At 45.4% G+C, this 19,941-nt stretch overlaps 1 pseudogene; it reads right to left on the bottom strand.

Annotated features, from left to right (window-relative positions):
- Positions 1 to 3,698: 3,698 nt before the first annotated feature.
- On the bottom strand, positions 3,699 to 3,850 carry LOC142358104 (5.8S ribosomal RNA; annotated as a pseudogene).
- Between the last annotated feature and the right edge of the window lie 16,091 nt (positions 3,851 to 19,941).

Below are 19,941 nucleotides of genomic sequence, written 5' to 3'. Positions count from 1 at the left end.
TCTATTTTGCCGACTTCCCTTATCTACACTGTTCCAAGACCAGAGGCTTTTCACCTTGGGGACCTGATGCGGTAATCGGTACGATTCACTCTCCTGACATCTGCTAAGCCAAACTTTTATGTGCCACCAGGAACAATTGGGACACAGCAAATGCTGCTGTGCTCTTGCACGCTTCGAGCCTTATCTCTGATTGAATCAATTCCAAGGACTCTACAACGTGTTATAAAGAAAAGATAACTCTTCCCCAAGGTCCCAATGACAAAGTTCGACCTCAATGACGTTGCCGTCTCAATGCCAGGAGAGTAAGTTCGGGAATTTTAACCCGATGCTCTTTCGAGACTCAGCAGTTTTCAAGAAACCACTATTCAAGACTTTGGCATTAGCCTGTCTTTTAGAATCGACTAACTCATGTGCAAACGCTGTTCACATGAAAGCCTTTCCCGCTTCAGTCCTCAAAGTTCTCATTTGAGTACTTGCTACTTCCACCAAGATCTGCTCCATTGATCGCTTCGCGCATACACTTGCGTGCATACTTTAGCGCAATCAATGTGTCCTCCTACACATGAATATCATTTTTGAGCTGGTGAGGCTCTTTTTCTCTAATCTAACTTGCGTTAGATATTGATATTCATGGTTGGGTATAGGCCACGAGCTCTAGTGCCATCCATTTTCAGGGCTGATTGATTCGGCAGGTGAGTTGTTACACACTCCTTAGCGGATTTCAACTTCCATGACCACCGTCCTGCTGTCAGTATCAATCAACACCTTTTGTGGTGACTCATGAGCAAGTAGTTAGGCGCCTTAACCCAACTTTTGGTTCATCCCACATCGCCGGTTCTGCTTACCAAAAGCGGCCCACAAAAAGCTTGCATTCATAGTCCAAGTGCAATTAAGTCACAAGGACATCTCACCGATTTATAGTTTGAGAATAGGTGAAGGAAAAATTTTCCCCCATTCCTCTAATCATTCGCTTTAACCGATGAAATTGCTTTGCGAAGATTTTTCAATCTTGCTCAAGCTTTTGCTATCCTGAGGGAAACTTCGGAGGAAACCAGCTACTAGATGGTTCGATTAGTCTTTCGCCCCTATGCTCAGGTCAGACGATCGATTTGCACGTCAGAACCGCTTCGGGCTTCCACCATGGTTTCCCGTGGCTTCGCCCTGCCCAAGCATAGATCACCATCTTTCGGGTCGTGTGCTACTTGCTCTGGATCAGTCATGCAATAAGAGCAAAACCGTCCGTGGTTGCGGGACACCGAATCGGCGCCCTCACCACACAAAGTAGTGCAATTCATAAAAATTACACTGTTCACTTTCATTTCGCGTGTGCGCTTTCAATGAGCGACAACACTTGCAAGCAACTCACACTCCTTGGTCCGTGTTTCAAGACGGGCTGTAGAGAGCATTGAATAGGAAGTTGAGGTCAGACAGGCAATCAAGATCAATTTATCTCATTTTGTTTAGAATCAACAAGAAGAATTCCGAGGAAAACTTCTGCTCGATTCATTAACAAGATTTGCCAAAAGACGACAACTACACTACTCGGTAGCCGAGAATATAATATCAAGGCATTGAGTATGGTAACGCTCACTCCAGTTCCCCTTCAACAGTTTCACGTACTTTTCACTCTCTCTTCAGAGTGCTTTTCAACTTTCCCTCACGGTACTTGTTTACTATCGGTCTCGCTTTATAATTAGCTTTTGGAGAGACATATCTCCAGCTTCGAGTTGCACTTTCAAACAACTCTACTCATAGGAATGAGCCATTATGACTGGTATCGAAAATGACCTTTACAGGATTTTCACCTTCTTTGATGCTACTTTCCAGTAGACATCAGGACAAATTCACCAGTCTAGCATCAAACCATACCGGACACCGAGAAATGTTGCCATTTCTCTTCCCGATGAGCTTTTCCCTGTTCATTCGCCATTACTAAGGGATTCTCAGTTGATTTCTTTTCCTCCCCTTACTGATATGCTTAAGTTAAGGGGGTTCTCTCGCCCAATTCAGGTTATGTAGTTGATTGTCTCTTAATTGGTTCACTGACCAATATGAGACAGAAACCGATTCAGCAGTTTTGTTCGCTACTACTATCAAACACAGGTCGAAGTTTCCATTCAGTCATTAATTCCAACTTTCAAATGTTGTTGTTTCAGCTTTCGCTTACTAGAAGCAACATAATACTCGCTGCAATACAGACCTCGGGAAACCCTCACCGTGAATAAGGTTCACTCACATATTTCACTACATTTTGCGTGGGATTGGAGATGAGGCTACTCGTTCTTGCTCAGTACTAGGCTGAAAATTAACGAAACTTCGTTACAAACGTTCACATGTTGATGTTTCCGCTTTCGCGTACTCGAAACAACATAATACTAGTCTTTGTAATTTAGTTTCATAATTTCAACTGTTCTCATGCAGAATTTTTGCTCATTCTTATCCCAAATTTTGACCTGGCTACTAGTTACACTCCTTGTACTTATTGCAAAATGACCACAAATTTCAACAGCTTTCACATGTTGCTGTTTCGGCTTTCGCTTACTACAGTCAACATAATACTCGTTGCAAAATAAGTGCTCGGCATCTGCAATTTTCCAAAGACGAAGTTTCGCCAGTTCAATTTTCGCTCGCCAATTATGGCTACTAATTCACACGGTACTGAGCTCAACAACATTAAATTTGTTCAGCAAGACTTTCACATGTTGATGTTTTGGCTTTCGCCTACTAGAAGCAACATAATACTCGTCTTGTTAGCTCATTCAATGAGAATAGCTTTTCCCGTTGAGAATTTTTGCCTTCAATTGGCGTTGTAGTGAGTTTGGCTACTCAGATCACCAAATACTTGTGACAATTCGAACCAGAAATGTTTTCAATTTTCACATGCTGATGTTTCGGATTCAACCTACTAGAAGCAGCATAATACTTGTATTCAACAATTTCTGTATCAAATCCCAGTTTTCTCTGGTGCATCTTTGCCAAACTATTCCAAACTGCCTGAGTCTGAATACCAATTACAGGTACTAGTAAATGCACGTTACTAAGGACTATATAGTTCTAGGTTACTGTACACAACGACGTTCACATGTTGATGTTTCAGCTGCCGCTTACTAGAAACAACATAATACTTATCGTGCATACCTTTCCATAACTTGTCCTTTTCAGATGCATTAGTTTCCCTTTGTCTTGGCTTCTACAGTCAGACTGGCTACTAGTAACAGCACAGTACTAATCACATATCGTTCTACAGTTTGCAGACAACTTTCACATGTTGATGTTTCAGCTTTCGCCTACTAGAAACAACATAATACTCGCTGTATACATTTGTAGTTCTCTATGTAACTTTCATGTGAAGAAGTTTCGCCAGTCTTTTTGACTGTCTCAAATCTGAGTCATGCTTAGGCTACTAGTTGCTTCATAGTACTTATCGCCTCGAGATCATTGAACAAAACTTGATTTTCACATGTTGCTGTTTCAGCTTCCGCTTACTAGAAACAACATAATACTAGTCTCATTAAGTTCCGTCTCTTTGCAATTTTCTTATGAAGAAAATTCGCCATCACAATGACTCCAGCAGTTCTTGATCAAGGAATGCAATCATTGATCAGAATGCTATTATTTGAATCGGTTCTGCTTTAAGTGTTCCAATTTTATTGGAAGCACCAACAATAGAACATCAATGTGTTCAATCGAGAGTTATATAACCCTGAATCGGACGCAGTCAACAGCCGAAGCCGAGACCGCCTTTTGCGTTAGAGAGGTCGGTAAACAAATCTTGCGATTCATACCGAATTAACACATATAGCTGTGCTCCTCTTCGTAAAGCGAGCCAAGTGATCCCCTGTTGAAGGATGTATTTGGACCAATCTAGTAGCATTTGGTTTCCAACAAGCTCTCCCAAGTTAGCTTACTTATTGGGCTTTTCAACCAATTCGGTTGGCTACAAGCATCATCAAAGTACTAGCCACAGTTTGATCGCAAAATTCTACGACTTTCACATGTTGATGTTTCGGCTTGCGCTTAGCCTACTATAAGCAACATAATACTAGTCATATCATAGAGCGTGATCAGCTTGTGACGTTCTCATGATGAAGTTTCACCAACAGTGTCTCACTTCGAGCTTAAATCCAGCTACTAGTAACTACACAGTACTGACTGCAACGATAACTTTTATCTATACCTTTCACATGCTGCGCTTTCGGCCAGGGCCTACTAACGTCAACATAATACTCGATATAAACTTTTGTTCATGATGCAGCTTCCCCATGCAGAAGTTTCGCCTTCAAATGCTCTCTTGGCCATATGACGTAAGAAAAGGTTACTAGTAACATCACAGTACTAGCCACAGTTTGATTGCAAAATTCTACGACTTTCACATGTTGATGTTTCGGCTTGCGCTTAGCCTACTAGAAGCAACATAATACTAGTCATATCATAGAGCGTGATCAGCTTGTGACGTTCTCATGATGAAGTTTCACCAACAGTGTCTCATTTCGAGCTTAAATCCAGCTACTAGTAACTACACAGTACTGACTGCAACGCTAACTTTTATCTATACCTTTCACATGCTGCGCTTTCGGCCAGGGCCTACTAACGTCAACATAATACTCGATATAAACTTTTGTTCATGATGCAGCTTCCCCATGCAGAAGTTTCGCCTTCAAATGCTCTCTTGGCCATATGACGTAACACAAGGTTACTAGTAACATCACAGTACTAGCCACAATTTGATCGCAAAATTCTACGACTTTCACATGTTGATGTTTCGGCTTGCGCTTAGCCTACTATAAGCAACATAATACTAGTCATATCATAGAGCGTGATCAGCTTGTGACGTTCTCATGATGAAGTTTCACCAACAGTGTCTCACTTCGAGCTTAAATCCAGCTACTAGTAACTACACAGTACTGACTGCAACGATAACTTTTATCTATACCTTTCACATGCTGCGCTTTCGGCCAGGGCCTACTAACGTCAACATAATACTCGATATAAACTTTTGTTCATGATGCAGCTTCCCCATGCAGAAGTTTCGCCTTCAAATGCTCTCTTGGCCATATGACGTAAGAAAAGGTTACTAGTAACATCACAGTACTAGCCACAGTTTGATTGCAAAATTCTACGACTTTCACATGTTGATGTTTCGGCTTGCGCTTAGCCTACTAGAAGCAACATAATACTAGTCATATCATAGAGCGTGATCAGCTTGTGACGTTCTCATGATGAAGTTTCACCAACAGTGTCTCATTTCGAGCTTAAATCCAGCTACTAGTAACTACACAGTACTGACTGCAACGCTAACTTTTATCTATACCTTTCACATGCTGCGCTTTCGGCCAGGGCCTACTAACGTCAACATAATACTCGATATAAACTTTTGTTCATGATGCAGCTTCCCCATGCAGAAGTTTCGCCTTCAAATGCTCTCTTGGCCATATGACGTAACACAAGGTTACTAGTAACATCACAGTACTAGCCACAATTTGATCGCAAAATTCTACGACTTTCACATGTTGATGTTTCGGCTTGCGCTTAGCCTACTAGAAGCAACATAATACTAGTCATATCATGGAGCGTGATCAGCTTGTGACGTTCTCATGATGAAGTTTCACCAACAGTGTCTCATTTCGAGCTTAAATCCAGCTACTAGTAACTACACAGTACTGACTGCAACGATAACTTTTATCTATACCTTTCACATGCTGCGCTTTCGGCCAGGGCCTACTAATGTCAACATAATACTCGATATAAACTTTTGTTCATGATGCAGCTTCCCCATGCAGAAGTTTCGCCTTCAAATGCTCTCTTGGCCATATGACGTAACACAAGGTTACTAGTAACATCACAGTACTAGCCACAATTTGATCGCAAAATTCTACGACTTTCACATGTTGATGTTTCGGCTTGCGCTTAGCCTACTAGAAGCAACATAATACTAGTCATATCATAGAGCTTGATCAGCTTGTGACATTCTCATGATGAAGTTTCACCAACAGTGTCTCATTTTGAGCTTAAATCCAGCTACTAGTAACTACACAGTACTGACTGCAACAATAACTTTTATCTATACCTTTCACATGCTGCGTTTTCGGCCAAGGCCTACTAACGTCAACATAATACTCGATATAAAATTTTGATCATGATGCAGCTTTCCCATGCAGAAGTTTCGCCTTCAAATGCTCTCTTGGCCATATGACGGAACACCAGGTTACTAGTAACATCACAGTACTAGCCACAGTTTGATTGCAAAATTCTACGACTTTCACATGTTGATGTTTCGGCTTGCGCTTAGCCTACTAGAAGCAACATAATACTAGTCATATCATAGAGCGTGATCAGCTTGTGACGTTCTCATGATGAAGTTTCACCAATAGTGTTTCATTCGAATTGGTTCTGCTTTAAGCTCTCCAATTGTTTTGGATGAACCAGTTTTGCCCTTCGAAGCCACTTTTGTGAGCTTTTGTGGGTCTTTACCAAGAGGATATACCTCAAGGCCTCTTTCAATTCCTTTAAGTTCTTTCAACTCCTTTACAGTTTCTAGGTTCACATAGCTGCAAACCTTATTTCTAGTTTTAAGTCTGGCCAACTTGGGGAGAGTTGGTGCAGACCGTGACCAATTCTAGTAGGATGCCACAACAAGAATGTGATCAACTTAGCTTGTCGATGAACCTGCCCCACATTCAAACAACTCTATCGCCTTTTCCTCGTATAGTTATATGCGAGGGCCTCTCATAGAGAGCGCTGTTAGCAACCTTTTCCACATAGACGATAAAGTTGTGAGTGTTTTGCACATGGCTGTTGTCATCACCACGTGACGAGTCAACTCAGCTTGACTCTCTACACTCCGACAAGCTTTGCACATACGCCTTTAGTTCAGTATGTGTCTTTAATCTGACTCCGGTGCCTCAAGCCGGAAAAATTGTCAGATTATGATCATTATCGGTTAGTCATCCCGATGCAAGATCGTATCGTACTGTCTTTGTCTACCTCCAGATTCCGAAGAACAGGAGGAGACTCTCCCAGACCTACATATCTGGGAGAATGTTCAGAGGGCGAGAAGCTGTGGATTACTCTCCCCTAAGAACTGACTAAACTTTACCCTCGTCCAAGGTAAGTTTATTTTAGCTAGCCTTCTATGTAAAGGATCTGAGGCTAAGCTGTGTTTTTTCGAGCCTTTGGCTCGGAGCAAGTTCAGTGGGCGCCCCGAGTAGCTCAACTCTTTCCCACTGAACAGCGCAACGCTCTGTCACTCGCTGGGATTTTTGCGTGTCGGTTCTAACCACGCGACTTGTGGACCTTTTTAGGCCTTTCTCATTCACAAGTCTATAGCTGGGCTTCTATAACCCAGCTTCTGAGATCTAGATAGCTGCAGTTCTGCTAGGCTGCTTTTGCTAACTAGTCTCCCTTTAAGCAGTCCCTTGCCATGACTGCTGAACTATGTATCCACACAAGTAGTTTTTGAGCTCGATACATAATTCGAGATTGGTTGCCAAGCAATCTCTAGCGACAGAGCGTCATGCGCACTACAGACATGGCCTCTACCAGCAGCCATGCCCGAAGGAATCAATCACTGATCCTTCCGCAGGTTCCCCTACGGAAACCTTGTTACGACTTTTACTTCCTCTAGACAATTAAGCTCGATCCGCTTCATCCCGTTGCCGGAGACCGAAGTCCCAACAGTAGGAATTTGCAATTCTTGCTTAACTATCCAATCAGTAGTAGCGACGGGCGGTGTGTACAAAGGGCAGGGACGTAATCCCTATGAGTTGTTGACTCATAAGTACCAGGAATTCCTGGTTCACGTCTGCAAGTTACAACAGACGATCCCCTTGAAGCGCTGTACTTTTCTCTGATTGCCCAGTCCATTTCGGACCAAGGGCTGAGTACTCAATCTAAAAGTACACAGTGTAGCGCGCGTGCAGTCCAGAACATCTAAGGGCATCACAGACCTGTTATAGCCTCACTTCATCTGCGGTATTTAATTCCGCATAGTTCCTCTAAGAAGTGTTTGAATTCACATATAGTGAATTTCATTATTTAGATGGAGAAGATCTCGTTCGTTATCGGAATTAACCAGACAGATCACTCCACTAACTAAGAACGGCCATGCACCACCGCCCATATAATCATGAAAGATATTCAATCTGTCAATCCTTAAGATGTCTGGACCGGGTGAGTTTTCCCGTGTTGAGTCAAATTAAGCCGCAGGCTCCACTCCTGGTGGTGCCCTTCCGTCAATTCCTTTAAGTTTCGATTTTGCAACCATACTTCCCCCGGAACCAATAAACTTTGGTTTCCCGGTTAATCTCTTGCCAAGTCAAGATCGACTTTGACAAATTGTAGGTTGGTATAGTTTATGGTCAGAATTACGAGGGTATCTAATCCTCTTCAATACTCTGACTTTCGTTCTTGATTAATGAAAACATTCTTGGCAAATGCTTTCGCAGTAGTTTGTCTTGCCACGATCCAAGAATTTCACCTCTAACGTAGCAATACAAATGCCCCCGTCTGTTCCTTTCAATCATTACCGCACTCAGCCAACCGGCATCAATCGAGTAGCGGGTCATTCTCCATTATTCCATGCTTTATTATTCGATCCCAAAGGATGCTTTGAACACTCTAATTTTCTCAGGGTGAAAACACCGTTTCCACAGTTCGTCACATTTAAGTGCAAACTATTTCTTCGATGCGAAGGATGAGCGGAACGAGTCAACAGATTTAACTGAAGACCATGTTGCCGTTCTACTCAAACAGATCCAACTATGAGCTTTTTAAACGCAGCAACTATTGCATACGCTTGTAGAGGCTGGTATTACCGCGGCTGCTGGCACCAGACTTGCCCTCTACTCGTTCATCAATGGAGCTTTTAAGTCCATTCCATTCTGATTACAAACCATAAAGGTTCATATCATTATTTCTAGTCACTACCTCCTCGTGCGGAGAGTGGGTAATTTGCGTGCCTGCTGCCTTCCTTGGATGTGGTAGCCGTTTCTAAGGCTCCCTCTCCGGAATCGAACCCTGATTCCCCGTTACCCGTCACAACCATGGTAGTCCGTTACACTACCATCATAGGTTGATAGGTCAGAAATTCGGAAGTTCCGTCCCCAAGCCGAAGCTATCTGGGATCTTTCAGTTACTAGGACTCATCACGGGATGTGTCTGTACTTAGCAAATCACCCGGTGTAGTCTTGTAAAAGTCTCCGACAGTGTCGGACAATCAGCATGCATTAGCTGCAGGGTTACCGCAGTTATTCATTTAGCTTGCAAATCAACTAATAGATAGTAACTGATTTAATGAGCCATTCGCGGTTCCACTTTTTCAAGCTTCGCTTGCACATGCATGGCTTAGTCTTTCAGACAAGCATATGGCAACTGACAGGATCAATCAGTTTAATTGTACTTTGAACAATCTTTCGATTTGTTCGAATTTAGAAAGACATAGCCTTGCGGCCTCGTCAATCTTGCTTTGAGCTTTTTCAATCACGAAGAGTTTCAATGCATGCTTTGGCATGGCTACTAGTTACTACACAGTACTCTACACACTTAGAGTTACCCACGATTACACATTTCACATGCTGATGTTTCGGCTCGCGCGTACTAGAAACAGCATAATACTATGTGTACTGGTAGATAGCGCTCTGTGAGCATTTCCCATGAGCAGGTTTTGCCCTCCAAATCTCTGTTCTACTGTTACCAATACCGGCTAACAACTGTATCATACTAGGGAGAATTGACTCATGATTTAAAAACCAGATGTTCACATGTCGATGTTTCGGCTCTCGCCTACTAGAAACAACATAATACTAGTCTGTTAAAAATCTCAATCACGCCGCCTCTTCAGATACAGAAGTTTTACCTTTTATTGGTTAGAGAACAGCTTTCCAGCTGTCGACATGGTTACTAGTAACAACACCGTACTCAACACAAAAACTTTTCAACTTCACAACTTTCACATGCTGATGTTTCTGCTTTCGCATACTAGAAACAGCATAATACTTATTGTTTTGTCAAGTAATTTGTGTGTCTTTCCCATGTGAAGTTTCACCGGTCAACAATGTTTCCCTGACCAATTACGGCTACTAGTAGCTGTATAATACTAGGGAAAATGATTGAGGATTTAATATCAGATTTTCACATGTTGATGTTTCGGCTTTCGCCTACTAGAAACAACATAATACTAGTCTGCTAAGAAATCTCGCTCAAATTGCCTTTTCACATACAGAAGTTTCACCTTCTATTGGTTAGAGAACAGTTCTCAGCTGTCGACATGGTTACTAGTAACAACATCGTACTCAACACAAAAATTCTTCAACTTCACAACTTTCACATGCTGATGTTTCTGCTTTCGCGTACTAGAAACAGCATAATACTTATTGCTTTGTCAAGAAGTGTGTGTGTCTTTCCCATGCGAAAGTTTCACCGGTCAGCAATAATTGCCGTGTCCAATTAAGGTTACTCATAGCTGTATAATACTAGGGAAAATGATTGAGGATTTAATATCAGATTTTCACATGTTGATGTTTCGGCTTTCGCCTACTAGAAACAACATAATACTAGTCTGCTAATAAATCTCGCTCAAATTGCCTTTTCACATACAGAAGTTTCACCTCTTCTTGGTCACTGTACAGATGATGCTGTCTGTTCTTTATTTGGTTCTGCTTATTATAAGGAGGGGCATCACTCCTTCCTCCTTGGTTTGCATGCATTAAGCCTGCTTTGTGAAAAGCGTATCTTTCTAGCTTTTCTTCGCCTTACTCGAGTAGGACGATACAATCCAGACATTAGTCAGTCTTGGTGTAAAGTCACTGAGTATTATTCGGTTCTGCTTTATTCAGCAATATGCTGTATAATTGTTGTAATTTGCGAACATATTTGTTCTCAGTTCCGAACTACTAGCGACGACAGATTACCAGCGGTCATGAGCCATCAAGGTAGTTCTTTGGTGCATCAAGTAGAGAGGTGCCATCAAACAACACTTCCCTAATAATGCTACACACATAGAATTTGCTACAGTGCAGCTTTTTACTTTGCAAAATTTGCGCACAAATTTTGCATAGAATAAATGTTTTATCAAGATTTTTAGATCCCCTCCCTTGAGAGAACGTTACTCCTTTAAGTGAACACCCCGCGGCGTCCTGTTGTTATTGCTTATAACCATTTCGCAAGCCGGAGGCATAATGCACTACGCAAGCCGCTACTTTGGCACAGAGGCACCTAGTTTTACACCCGGGACTTCAGGTGGCCCAGTTTTACACCCAGTACAGCGGTGCCAGTTGGTAACCCGGTGGATCCTCGGAGACCAGACATGATCATAGATCAAACCCGATGTATGCTACTCCTGAACGTATAGTATCTCCACTGTGCAATGAAATTATCGTTCGTTTCGGGCCTTCCTATACGTTCAGCAGACAATCGCTAGGAATTCACCTCGTGACCCGTGGTGACCACACTGGATTTCAAGTTTATTGATTTGGACAGACCTGTCATTTATTTTGCTTTTCAGCTTCAGTTCTGCTCGATCTAGCTTGCCTAAGGCTTGATCTCGCTTTGCTCACCCCTGTAGGAGCCTCTACTAGTACCACTCGGAGTAATGGGGAATCCACCAGACCTAATCGATGAATGCCATCAAACAACAAACATCATACCCGGCTTCATCAGGCATATTTTATTACTTCCGAGAGGTACTTTAGTATCAGATCTTTCTCCATGCCTCTTATGAGGACCCGTCAGACCTTTCGGTTTATCGTTTAGCTTCAGTCCTGCTCGATCTAGCTTTCCCAAGGCTCGATCTAGCTCTATTCGCCCCACTAGAGGGCTCTCTAAGACCCCTCGGTCTTAGTGTTAGCTCCGGTACTGCTCGGTCGTGCTTGCTGAAGGCCCGACCCAGCTTTAGTTAGATTCTCGTACTTTCTCTTGGCCTCTCTAGGAGGACCAGACAGACCTCTCGGTCTATCGTTTAGCTTCAGTCCTGCTCGATCTAGCTTGCCCAAGGCTTGATCAAGCTCTATTCGCCCCGCTAGAGGGCTCTCTAAGACCCCTCGGTCTTAGTGTTATCTTCTGTAATGCCTAACCAAGCTTACTACAGGCCTTGGTCAGGTCTTTATCGGTCACCGATTAGTAACAGACCAATCATAGGGCCTTCCACCCTATCCGGGTTGAGGTCTTTAGTCCAGCCATATTTTGACAAGACACCTCTCCCTAATAATGCCCCACACATAGAATTACTGTCCATGCAGTATTTAACTTGTGTTTTTTTCTAAAATTTGATTTTCACTTTTTGGAGGTTCATTTGCTCCTCTGACACTCTTTCAGCTTCAATCTTACTCGATCTAGCTTTCCCAAGGCTCGATCTAGCTCTATTCGCCCCACTAGAGGGCTCTCTAAGACACTTCGGTCTTAGTGTTAGCTCCGGTCTTGCTCAATCGTGCTTGCTGAAGGCGCGATCAAGCTTTAGTTAGCTTCTCGTACTTCCTCTTGGCCTCTCTAGGAGGACCAGACAGACCTCTCGGTCTATCGTTTAGCTTCAGTCCTGCTCGATCTAGCTTTCCCAAGGCTCGATCTAGCTCTATTCGCCCTGCTAGAGGGCTCTCTAAGACCCCTCGGTCTTAGTGTTAGCTCCGGTACAGCTCGGTCGTGCTTGCTGAAGGCCCGATCAAGCTTTAGTTAGATTCTCGTACTTTCTCTTGGCCTCTATAGGAGGACCAGACAGACCTCTCGGTCTATCGTTTAGCTTCAGTCCTGCTTGATCTAGCTTTCCCAAGGCTCGATCTAGCTCTATTCGCCCTGCTAGAGGGCTCTCTAAGACCCCTCGGTCTTAGTGTTAGCTCCGGTACAGCTCGGTCGTGCTTGCTGAAGGCCCGATCAAGCTTTAGTTAGCTTCTCGTACTTTCTCTTGGCCTCTCTAGGAGGACCAGACAGACCTCTCGGTCTATCGTTTAGCTTCAGTCCTGCTCGATCTAGCTTTCCCAAGGCTCGATCTAGATCTATTCGCCCTGCTAGAGGGCTCTCTAAGACCCCTCGGTCTTAGTGTTAGCTCCGGTACAGCTCGGTCGTGCTTGCTGAAGGCCTGATCAAGCTTTAGTTAGCTTCTCGTACTTTCTCTTGGCCTCTCTAGGAGGACCAGACAGACCTTTCGGTCTCTTGCTTAGCTTCAGTCCTGCTCGATCTAGCTTTCCCAAGGCTCGATCTAGCTCTATTCGCCCCGCTAGAGGGCTCTCTAAGACCCCTCGGTCTTAGTGTTAACTCCTGTAATGCCTAACCAAGCTTACTACAGGCCTTGGTCAGGTCTTTATCGGTCACCGATTAGTAACAGACCGATCATGGGGCCTTCCACCCTATCCGGGTTGAGGTCTTTAGTCCAGCCATATTTTGACAAGACACCTCCCCCTAATAATGCCCCACACATAGAAATACTGTCCATGCAGTATTTAACTTGTGTTTTTTCTAAAATTTGATTTTCACTTTTTGGAGGTTCATTTGCTCCTCTGACACTCTTTCAGCTTCAATCTTACTCGATCTAGCTTTCCCAAGGCTCGATCTAGCTCTATTCGCCCCACCAGAGGGCTCTCTAAGACACTTCGGTCTTAGTGTTAGCTCCGGTCTTGCTCAATCGTGCTTGCTGAAGGCGCGATCAAGCTTTAGTTAGCTTCTCGTACTTTCTCTTGGCCTCTCTAGGAGGACCAGACAGACCTCTCGGTCTATCGTTTAGCTTCAGTCCTGCTCGATCTAGCTTTCCCAAGGCTCGATCTAGCTCTATTCGCCCCGCTAGAGGGCTCTCTAAGACCCCTCGGTCTTAGTGTTAGCTCCGGTACAGCTCGGTCGTGCTTGCTGAAGGCCCGATCAAGCTTTAGTTGGCTTCTCGTACTTTCTCTTGGCCTCTCTAGGAGGACCAGACAGACCTCTCGGTCTCTTGCTTAGCTTCAGTCCTGCTCGATCTAGCTTGCCCAAGGCTTGATCAAGCTCTATTCGCCCCGCTAGAGGGCTCTCTAAGACCCCTCGGTCTTAGTGTTAGCTCCGGTACAGCTCGGTCGTGCTTGCTGAAGGCCCGATCAAGCTTTAGTTAGCTTCTCGTTTTTTCTCTTGGCCTCTCTAGGAGGACCAGACAGACCTCTCGGTCTATCGTTTAGCTTCAGTCCTGCTCGATCTAGCTTTCCCAAGGCTCGATCTAGCTCTATTCGCCCCGCTAGAGGGCTCTCTAAGACCCCTCGGTCTTAGTGTTAGCTCCGGTACAGCTCGGTCGTGCTTGCTGAAGGCCCGATCAAGCTTTAGTTGGCTTCTCGTACTTTCTCTTGGCCTCTCTAGGAGGACCAGACAGACCTCTCGGTCTATCCTTTAGCTTCAGTCCTGCTCGATCTAGCTTTCCCAAGGCTCGATCTAGCTCTATTCGCCCCGCTAGAGGGCTCTCTAAGACCCCTCGGTCTTAGTGTTATCTCCTGTAATGCCTAACCAAGCTTACTACAGGCCTTGGTCAGGTCTTTATCGGTCACCGATTAGTAACAGACCGATCATAGGGCCTTCCACCCTATCTGGGTTGAGGTCTTTAGTCCAGCCATATTTTGACAAGACACCTCCCCCTAATAATGCCCCACACATAGAATTACTGTTTATGCAGCTTTTCACTTGTGAAATTTTTAATTTTCGCAATTATTATAGAATAAGTGTTTGCGCAGCTTTTCATAGGTCGAGCTCTAGCTAGCTAGCTCAAGCTAGCTAGCTAGCTCAAGCTCAAGCTATCTAGCTCAAGCTCAAGCCAGCTAGCTCAAGCTCAAGCTAGCTAGCTAGCTCAAGCTCAAGCTAGCTAGCTAGCTCAAGCTCAAGCTAGCTAGCTCAAGCTCAAGCTAGCTAGCTCAAGCTCAAGCTAGCTAGCTAGCTCAAGCTCAAGCTCAAGCTAGCTAGCTCAAGCTCAAGCTCAAGCTAGCTAGCTAGCTCAAGCTCAAGCTAGCTAGCTAGCTCAAGCTCAAGCTAGCTAGCTAGCTCAAGCTCAAGCTAGCTAGCTCAAGCTCAAGCTCAAGCTCAAGCTAGCTAGCTAGCTCAAGCTAGCTAGCTAGCTCAAGCTCAAGCTAGCTAGCTAGCTCAAGTTCAAGCTAGCTAGCTAGCTCAAGCTCAAGCTAGCTAGCTAGCTCAAGCTCAAGCTAGCTAGCTCAAGCTCAAGCTAGCTAGCTCAAGCTCAAGCTAGCTAGCTAGCTCAAGCTCAAGCTCAAGCTAGCTAGCTCAAGCTCAAGCTCAAGCTAGCTAGCTAGCTCAAGCTCAAGCTAGCTAGCTAGCTCAAGCTCAAGCTCAAGCTAGCTAGCTAGCTCAAGTTCAAGCTAGCTAGCTAGCTCAAGCTCAAGCTAGCTAGCTCAAGCTCAAGCTAGCTAGCTCAAGCTCAAGCCAGCTAGCTCAAGCTCAAGCTCAAGCTAGCTAGCTAGCTCAAGCACAAGCTAGCTAGCTAGCTCAATCTCAAGCTAGCTAGCTCAAGCTCAAGCTAGCTAGCTCAAGCTCAAGCTAGCTAGCTAGCTCAAGCTCAAGCTCAAGCTAGCTAGCTCAAGCTCAAGCTCAAGCTAGCTAGCTAGCTCAAGCTCAAGCTAGCTAGCTAGCTCAAGCTCAAGCTCAAGCTAGCTAGCTCAAGCTCAAGCTCAAGCTAGCTAGCTAGCTCAAGCTCAAGCTGGCTAGCTAGCTCAAGCTCAAGCTAGCTAGCTAGCTCAAGCTCAAGCTAGCTAGCTCAAGCTCAAGCTCAAGCTCAAGCTAGCTAGCTAGCTCAAGCTAGCTAGCTAGCTCAAGCTCAAGCTAGCTAGCTAGCTCAAGTTCAAGCTAGCTAGCTAGCTCAAGCTCAAGCTAGCTAGCTAGCTCAAGCTCAAGCTAGCTAGCTCAAGCTCAAGCTAGCTAGCTCAAGCTCAAGCTAGCTAGCTAGCTCAAGCTCAAGCTCAAGCTAGCTAGCTCAAGCTCAAGCTCAAGCTAGCTAGCTAGCTCAAGCTCAAGCTAGCTAGCTAGCTCAAGCTCAAGCTAGCTAGCTAGCTCAAGTTCAAGCTAGCTAGCTAGCTCAAGCTCAAGCTAGCTAGCTCAAGCTCAAGCTAGCTAGCTCAAACTCAAGCTAGCTAGCTAGCTCAAGTTCAAGCTAGCTAGCTAGCTCAAGCTCAAGCTAGCTAGCTAGCTCAAGCTCAAGCTAGCTAGCTCAAGCTCAAGCTAGCTAGCTCAAGCTCCAGCTAGCTAGCTAGCTCAAGCTCAAGCTCAAGCTAGCTAGCTCAAGCTCAAGCTCAAGCTAGCTAGCTAGCTCAAGCTCAAGCTAGCTAGCTAGCTCAAGCTCAAGCTAGCTAGCTAGCTCAAGTTCAAGCTAGCTAGCTAGCTCAAGCTCAAGCTAGCTAGCTCAAGCTCAAGCTAGCTAGCTCAAGCTCAAGCCAGCTAGCTCAAGCTCAAGCTCAAGCTAGCTAGCTAGCTCAAGCACAAGCTTGCTAGCTAGCTCAAGCTCAAGCTAGCTAGCTCAAGCTCAAGCTAGCTAGCTCAAGCTCAAGCTAGCTAGCTCAAGCTCAAGCTCAAGCTAGCTAGCTAGCTCAAGCACAAGCTTGCTAGCTAGCTCAAGCTCAAGCTAGCTAGCTCAAGCTCAAGCTAGCTAGCTCAAGCTCAAGCTAGCTAGCTAGCTCAAGCTCAAGCTCAAGCTAGCTAGCTCAAGCTCAAGCTCAAGCTAGCTAGCTGGCTCAAGCTCAAGCTAGCTAGCTAGCTCAAGCTCAAGCTAGCTAGCTAGCTCAAGCTCAAGCTAGCTAGCTCAAGCTCAAGCTCAAGCTAGCTAGCTAGCTCAAGCTAGCTAGCTAGCTCAAGCTCAAGCTAGCTAGCTAGCTCAAGTTCAAGCTAGCTAGCTAGCTCAAGCTCAAGCTAGCTAGCTAGCTCAAGCTCAAGCTAGCTAGCTCAAGCTCAAGCTAGCTAGCTCAAGCTCAAGCTAGCTAGCTAGCTCAAGCTCAAGCTCAAGCTAGCTAGCTCAAGCTCAAGCTCAAGCTAGCTAGCTAGCTCAAGCTCAAGCTAGCTAGCTAGCTCAAGCTCAAGCTAGCTAGCTAGCTCAAGTTCAAGCTAGCTAGCTAGCTCAAGCTCAAGCTAGCTAGCTCAAGCTCAAGCTAGCTAGCTCAAGCTCAAGCCAGCTAGCTCAAGCTCAAGCTCAAGCTAGCTAGCTAGCTCAAGCACAAGCTAGCTAGCTAGCTCAAGCTCAAGCTAGCTAGCTCAAGCTCAAGCTAGCTAGCTCAAGCTCAAGCTAGCTAGCTAGCTCAAGCTCAAGCTCAAGCTAGCTAGCTCAAGCTCAAGCTCAAGCTAGCTAGCTAGCTCAAGCTCAAGCTAGCTAGCTAGCTCAAGCTCAAGCTAGCTAGCTCAAGCTCAAGCTCAAGCTAGCTAGCTAGCTCAAGCTCAAGCTAGCTAGCTAGCTCAAGCTCAAGCTAGCTAGCTAGCTCAAGCTCAAGCTAGCTAGCTCAAGCTCAAGCTCAAGCTCAAGCTAGCTAGCTAGCTCAAGCTAGCTAGCTAGCTCAAGCTCAAGCTAGCTAGCTAGCTCAAGTTCAAGCTAGCTAGCTAGCTCAAGCTCAAGCTAGCTAGCTAGCTCAAGCTCAAGCTAGCTAGCTCAAGCTCAAGCTAGCTAGCTCAAGCTCAAGCTAGCTAGCTAGCTCAAGCTCAAGCTCAAGCTAGCTAGCTCAAGCTCAAGCTCAAGCTAGCTAGCTAGCTCAAGCTCAAGCTAGCTAGCTAGCTCAAGCTCAAGCTAGCTAGCTAGCTCAAGTTCAAGCTAGCTAGCTAGCTCAAGCTCAAGCTAGCTAGCTCAAGCTCAAGCTAGCTAGCTCAAACTCAAGCTAGCTAGCTAGCTCAAGTTCAAGCTAGCTAGCTAGCTCAAGCTCAAGCTAGCTAGCTAGCTCAAGCTCAAGCTAGCTAGCTCAAGCTCAAGCTAGCTAGCTCAAGCTCAAGCTAGCTAGCTAGCTCAAGCTCAAGCTCAAGCTAGCTAGCTCAAGCTCAAGCTCAAGCTAGCTAGCTAGCTCAAGCTCAAGCTAGCTAGCTAGCTCAAGCTCAAGCTAGCTAGCTAGCTCAAGTTCAAGCTAGCTAGCTAGCTCAAGCTCAAGCTAGCTAGCTCAAGCTCAAGCTAGCTAGCTCAAGCTCAAGCCAGCTAGCTCAAGCTCAAGCTCAAGCTAGCTAGCTAGCTCAAGCACAAGCTTGCTAGCTAGCTCAAGCTCAAGCTAGCTAGCTCAAGCTCAAGCTAGCTAGCTCAAGCTCAAGCTAGCTAGCTCAAGCTCAAGCTCAAGCTAGCTAGCTAGCTCAAGCACAAGCTTGCTAGCTAGCTCAAGCTCAAGCTAGCTAGCTCAAGCTCAAGCTAGCTAGCTCAAGCTCAAGCTAGCTAGCTAGCTCAAGCTCAAGCTCAAGCTAGCTAGCTCAAGCTCAAGCTCAAGCTAGCTAGCTAGCTCAAGCTCAAGCTAGCTAGCTAGCTCAAGCTCAAGCTAGCTAGCTAGCTCAAGCTCAAGCTAGCTAGCTCAAGCTCAAGCTCAAGCTAGCTAGCTAGCTCAAGCTAGCTAGCTAGCTCAAGCTCAAGCTAGCTAGCTAGCTCAAGTTCAAGCTAGCTAGCTAGCTCAAGCTCAAGCTAGCTAGCTAGCTCAAGCTCAAGCTATCTAGCTCAAGCTCAAGCTAGCTAGCTCAAGCTCAAGCTAGCTAGCTAGCTCAAGCTCAAGCTCAAGCTAGCTAGCTCAAGCTCAAGCTCAAGCTAGCTAGCTAGCTCAAGCTCAAGCTAGCTAGCTAGCTCAAGCTCAAGCTAGCTAGCTAGCTCAAGTTCAAGCTAGCTAGCTAGCTCAAGCTCAAGCTAGCTAGCTCAAGCTCAAGCTAGCTAGCTCAAGCTCAAGCCAGCTAGCTCAAGCTCAAGCTCAAGCTAGCTAGCTAGCTCAAGCTCAAGCTCAAGCTCAAGCTAGCTAGCTAGCTCAAGTTCAAGCTAGCTAGCTAGCTCAAGCTCAAGCTAGCTAGCTCAAGCTCAAGCTAGCTAGCTCAAGCTCAAGCCAGCTAGCTCAAGCTCAAGCTCAAGCTAGCTAGCTAGCTCAAGCTCAAGCTAGCTAGCTCAAGCTCAAGCTAGCTAGCTAGCTAGCTCAAGCTCAAGCTCAAGCTAGCTAGCTCAAGCTCAAGCTCAAGCTAGCTAGCTCAAGCTCAAGCTCAAGCTAGCTAGCTCAAGCTCAAGCTCAAGCTAGCTAGCTCAAGCCCAAGCTCAAGCTAGCTAGCTAGCTCAAGCTCAAGCTAGCTAGCTCAAGCTCAAGCTCAAGCTCAAGCTAGCTAGCTAGCTAGCTCAAGCTCAAGCTCAAGCTAGCTAGCTAGCTCAAGCTCAAGCTAGCTAGCTCAAGCTCAAGCTAGCTAGCTAGCTCAAGTTCAAGCTAGCTAGCTAGCTCAAGCTCAAGCTAGCTAGCTAGCTCAAGCTCAAGCTAGCTAGCTCAAGCTCAAGCTAGCTAGCTCAAGCTCAAGCTAGCTAGCTAGCTCAAGCTCAAGCTCAAGCTAGCTAGCTCAAGCTCAAGCTCAAGCTAGCTAGCTAGCTCAAGCTCAAGCTAGCTAGCTAGCTCAAGCTCAAGCTAGCTAGCTAGCTCAAGTTCAAGCTAGCTAGCTAGCTCAAGCTCAAGCTAGCTAGCTCAAGCTCAAGCTAGCTAGCTCAAACTCAAGCTAGCTAGCTAGCTCAAGTTCAAGCTAGCTAGCTAGCTCAAGCTCAAGCTAGCTAGCTAGCTCAAGCTCAAGCTAGCTAGCTCAAGCTCAAGCTAGCTAGCTCAAGCTCAAGCTAGCTAGCTAGCTCAAGCTCAAGCTCAAGCTAGCTAGCTCAAGCTCAAGCTCAAGCTAGCTAGCTAGCTCAAGCTCAAGCTACTAGCTAGCTCAAGCTCAAGCTAGCTAGCTAGCTCAAGTTCAAGCTAGCTAGCTAGGTCAAGCTCAAGCTAGCTAGCTCAAGCTCAAGCTAGCTAGCTCAAGCTCAAGCCAGCTAGCTCAAGCTCA

This window comes from Convolutriloba macropyga, unplaced genomic scaffold (assembly GCF_964194025.1).
Source record: "Convolutriloba macropyga unplaced genomic scaffold, txConMacr16.3 SCAFFOLD_4769, whole genome shotgun sequence".
Classification (NCBI taxonomy): domain Eukaryota; kingdom Metazoa; phylum Xenacoelomorpha; order Acoela; family Convolutidae; genus Convolutriloba; species Convolutriloba macropyga.
This window is presented reverse-complemented; position numbering and strand designations above follow the sequence as displayed.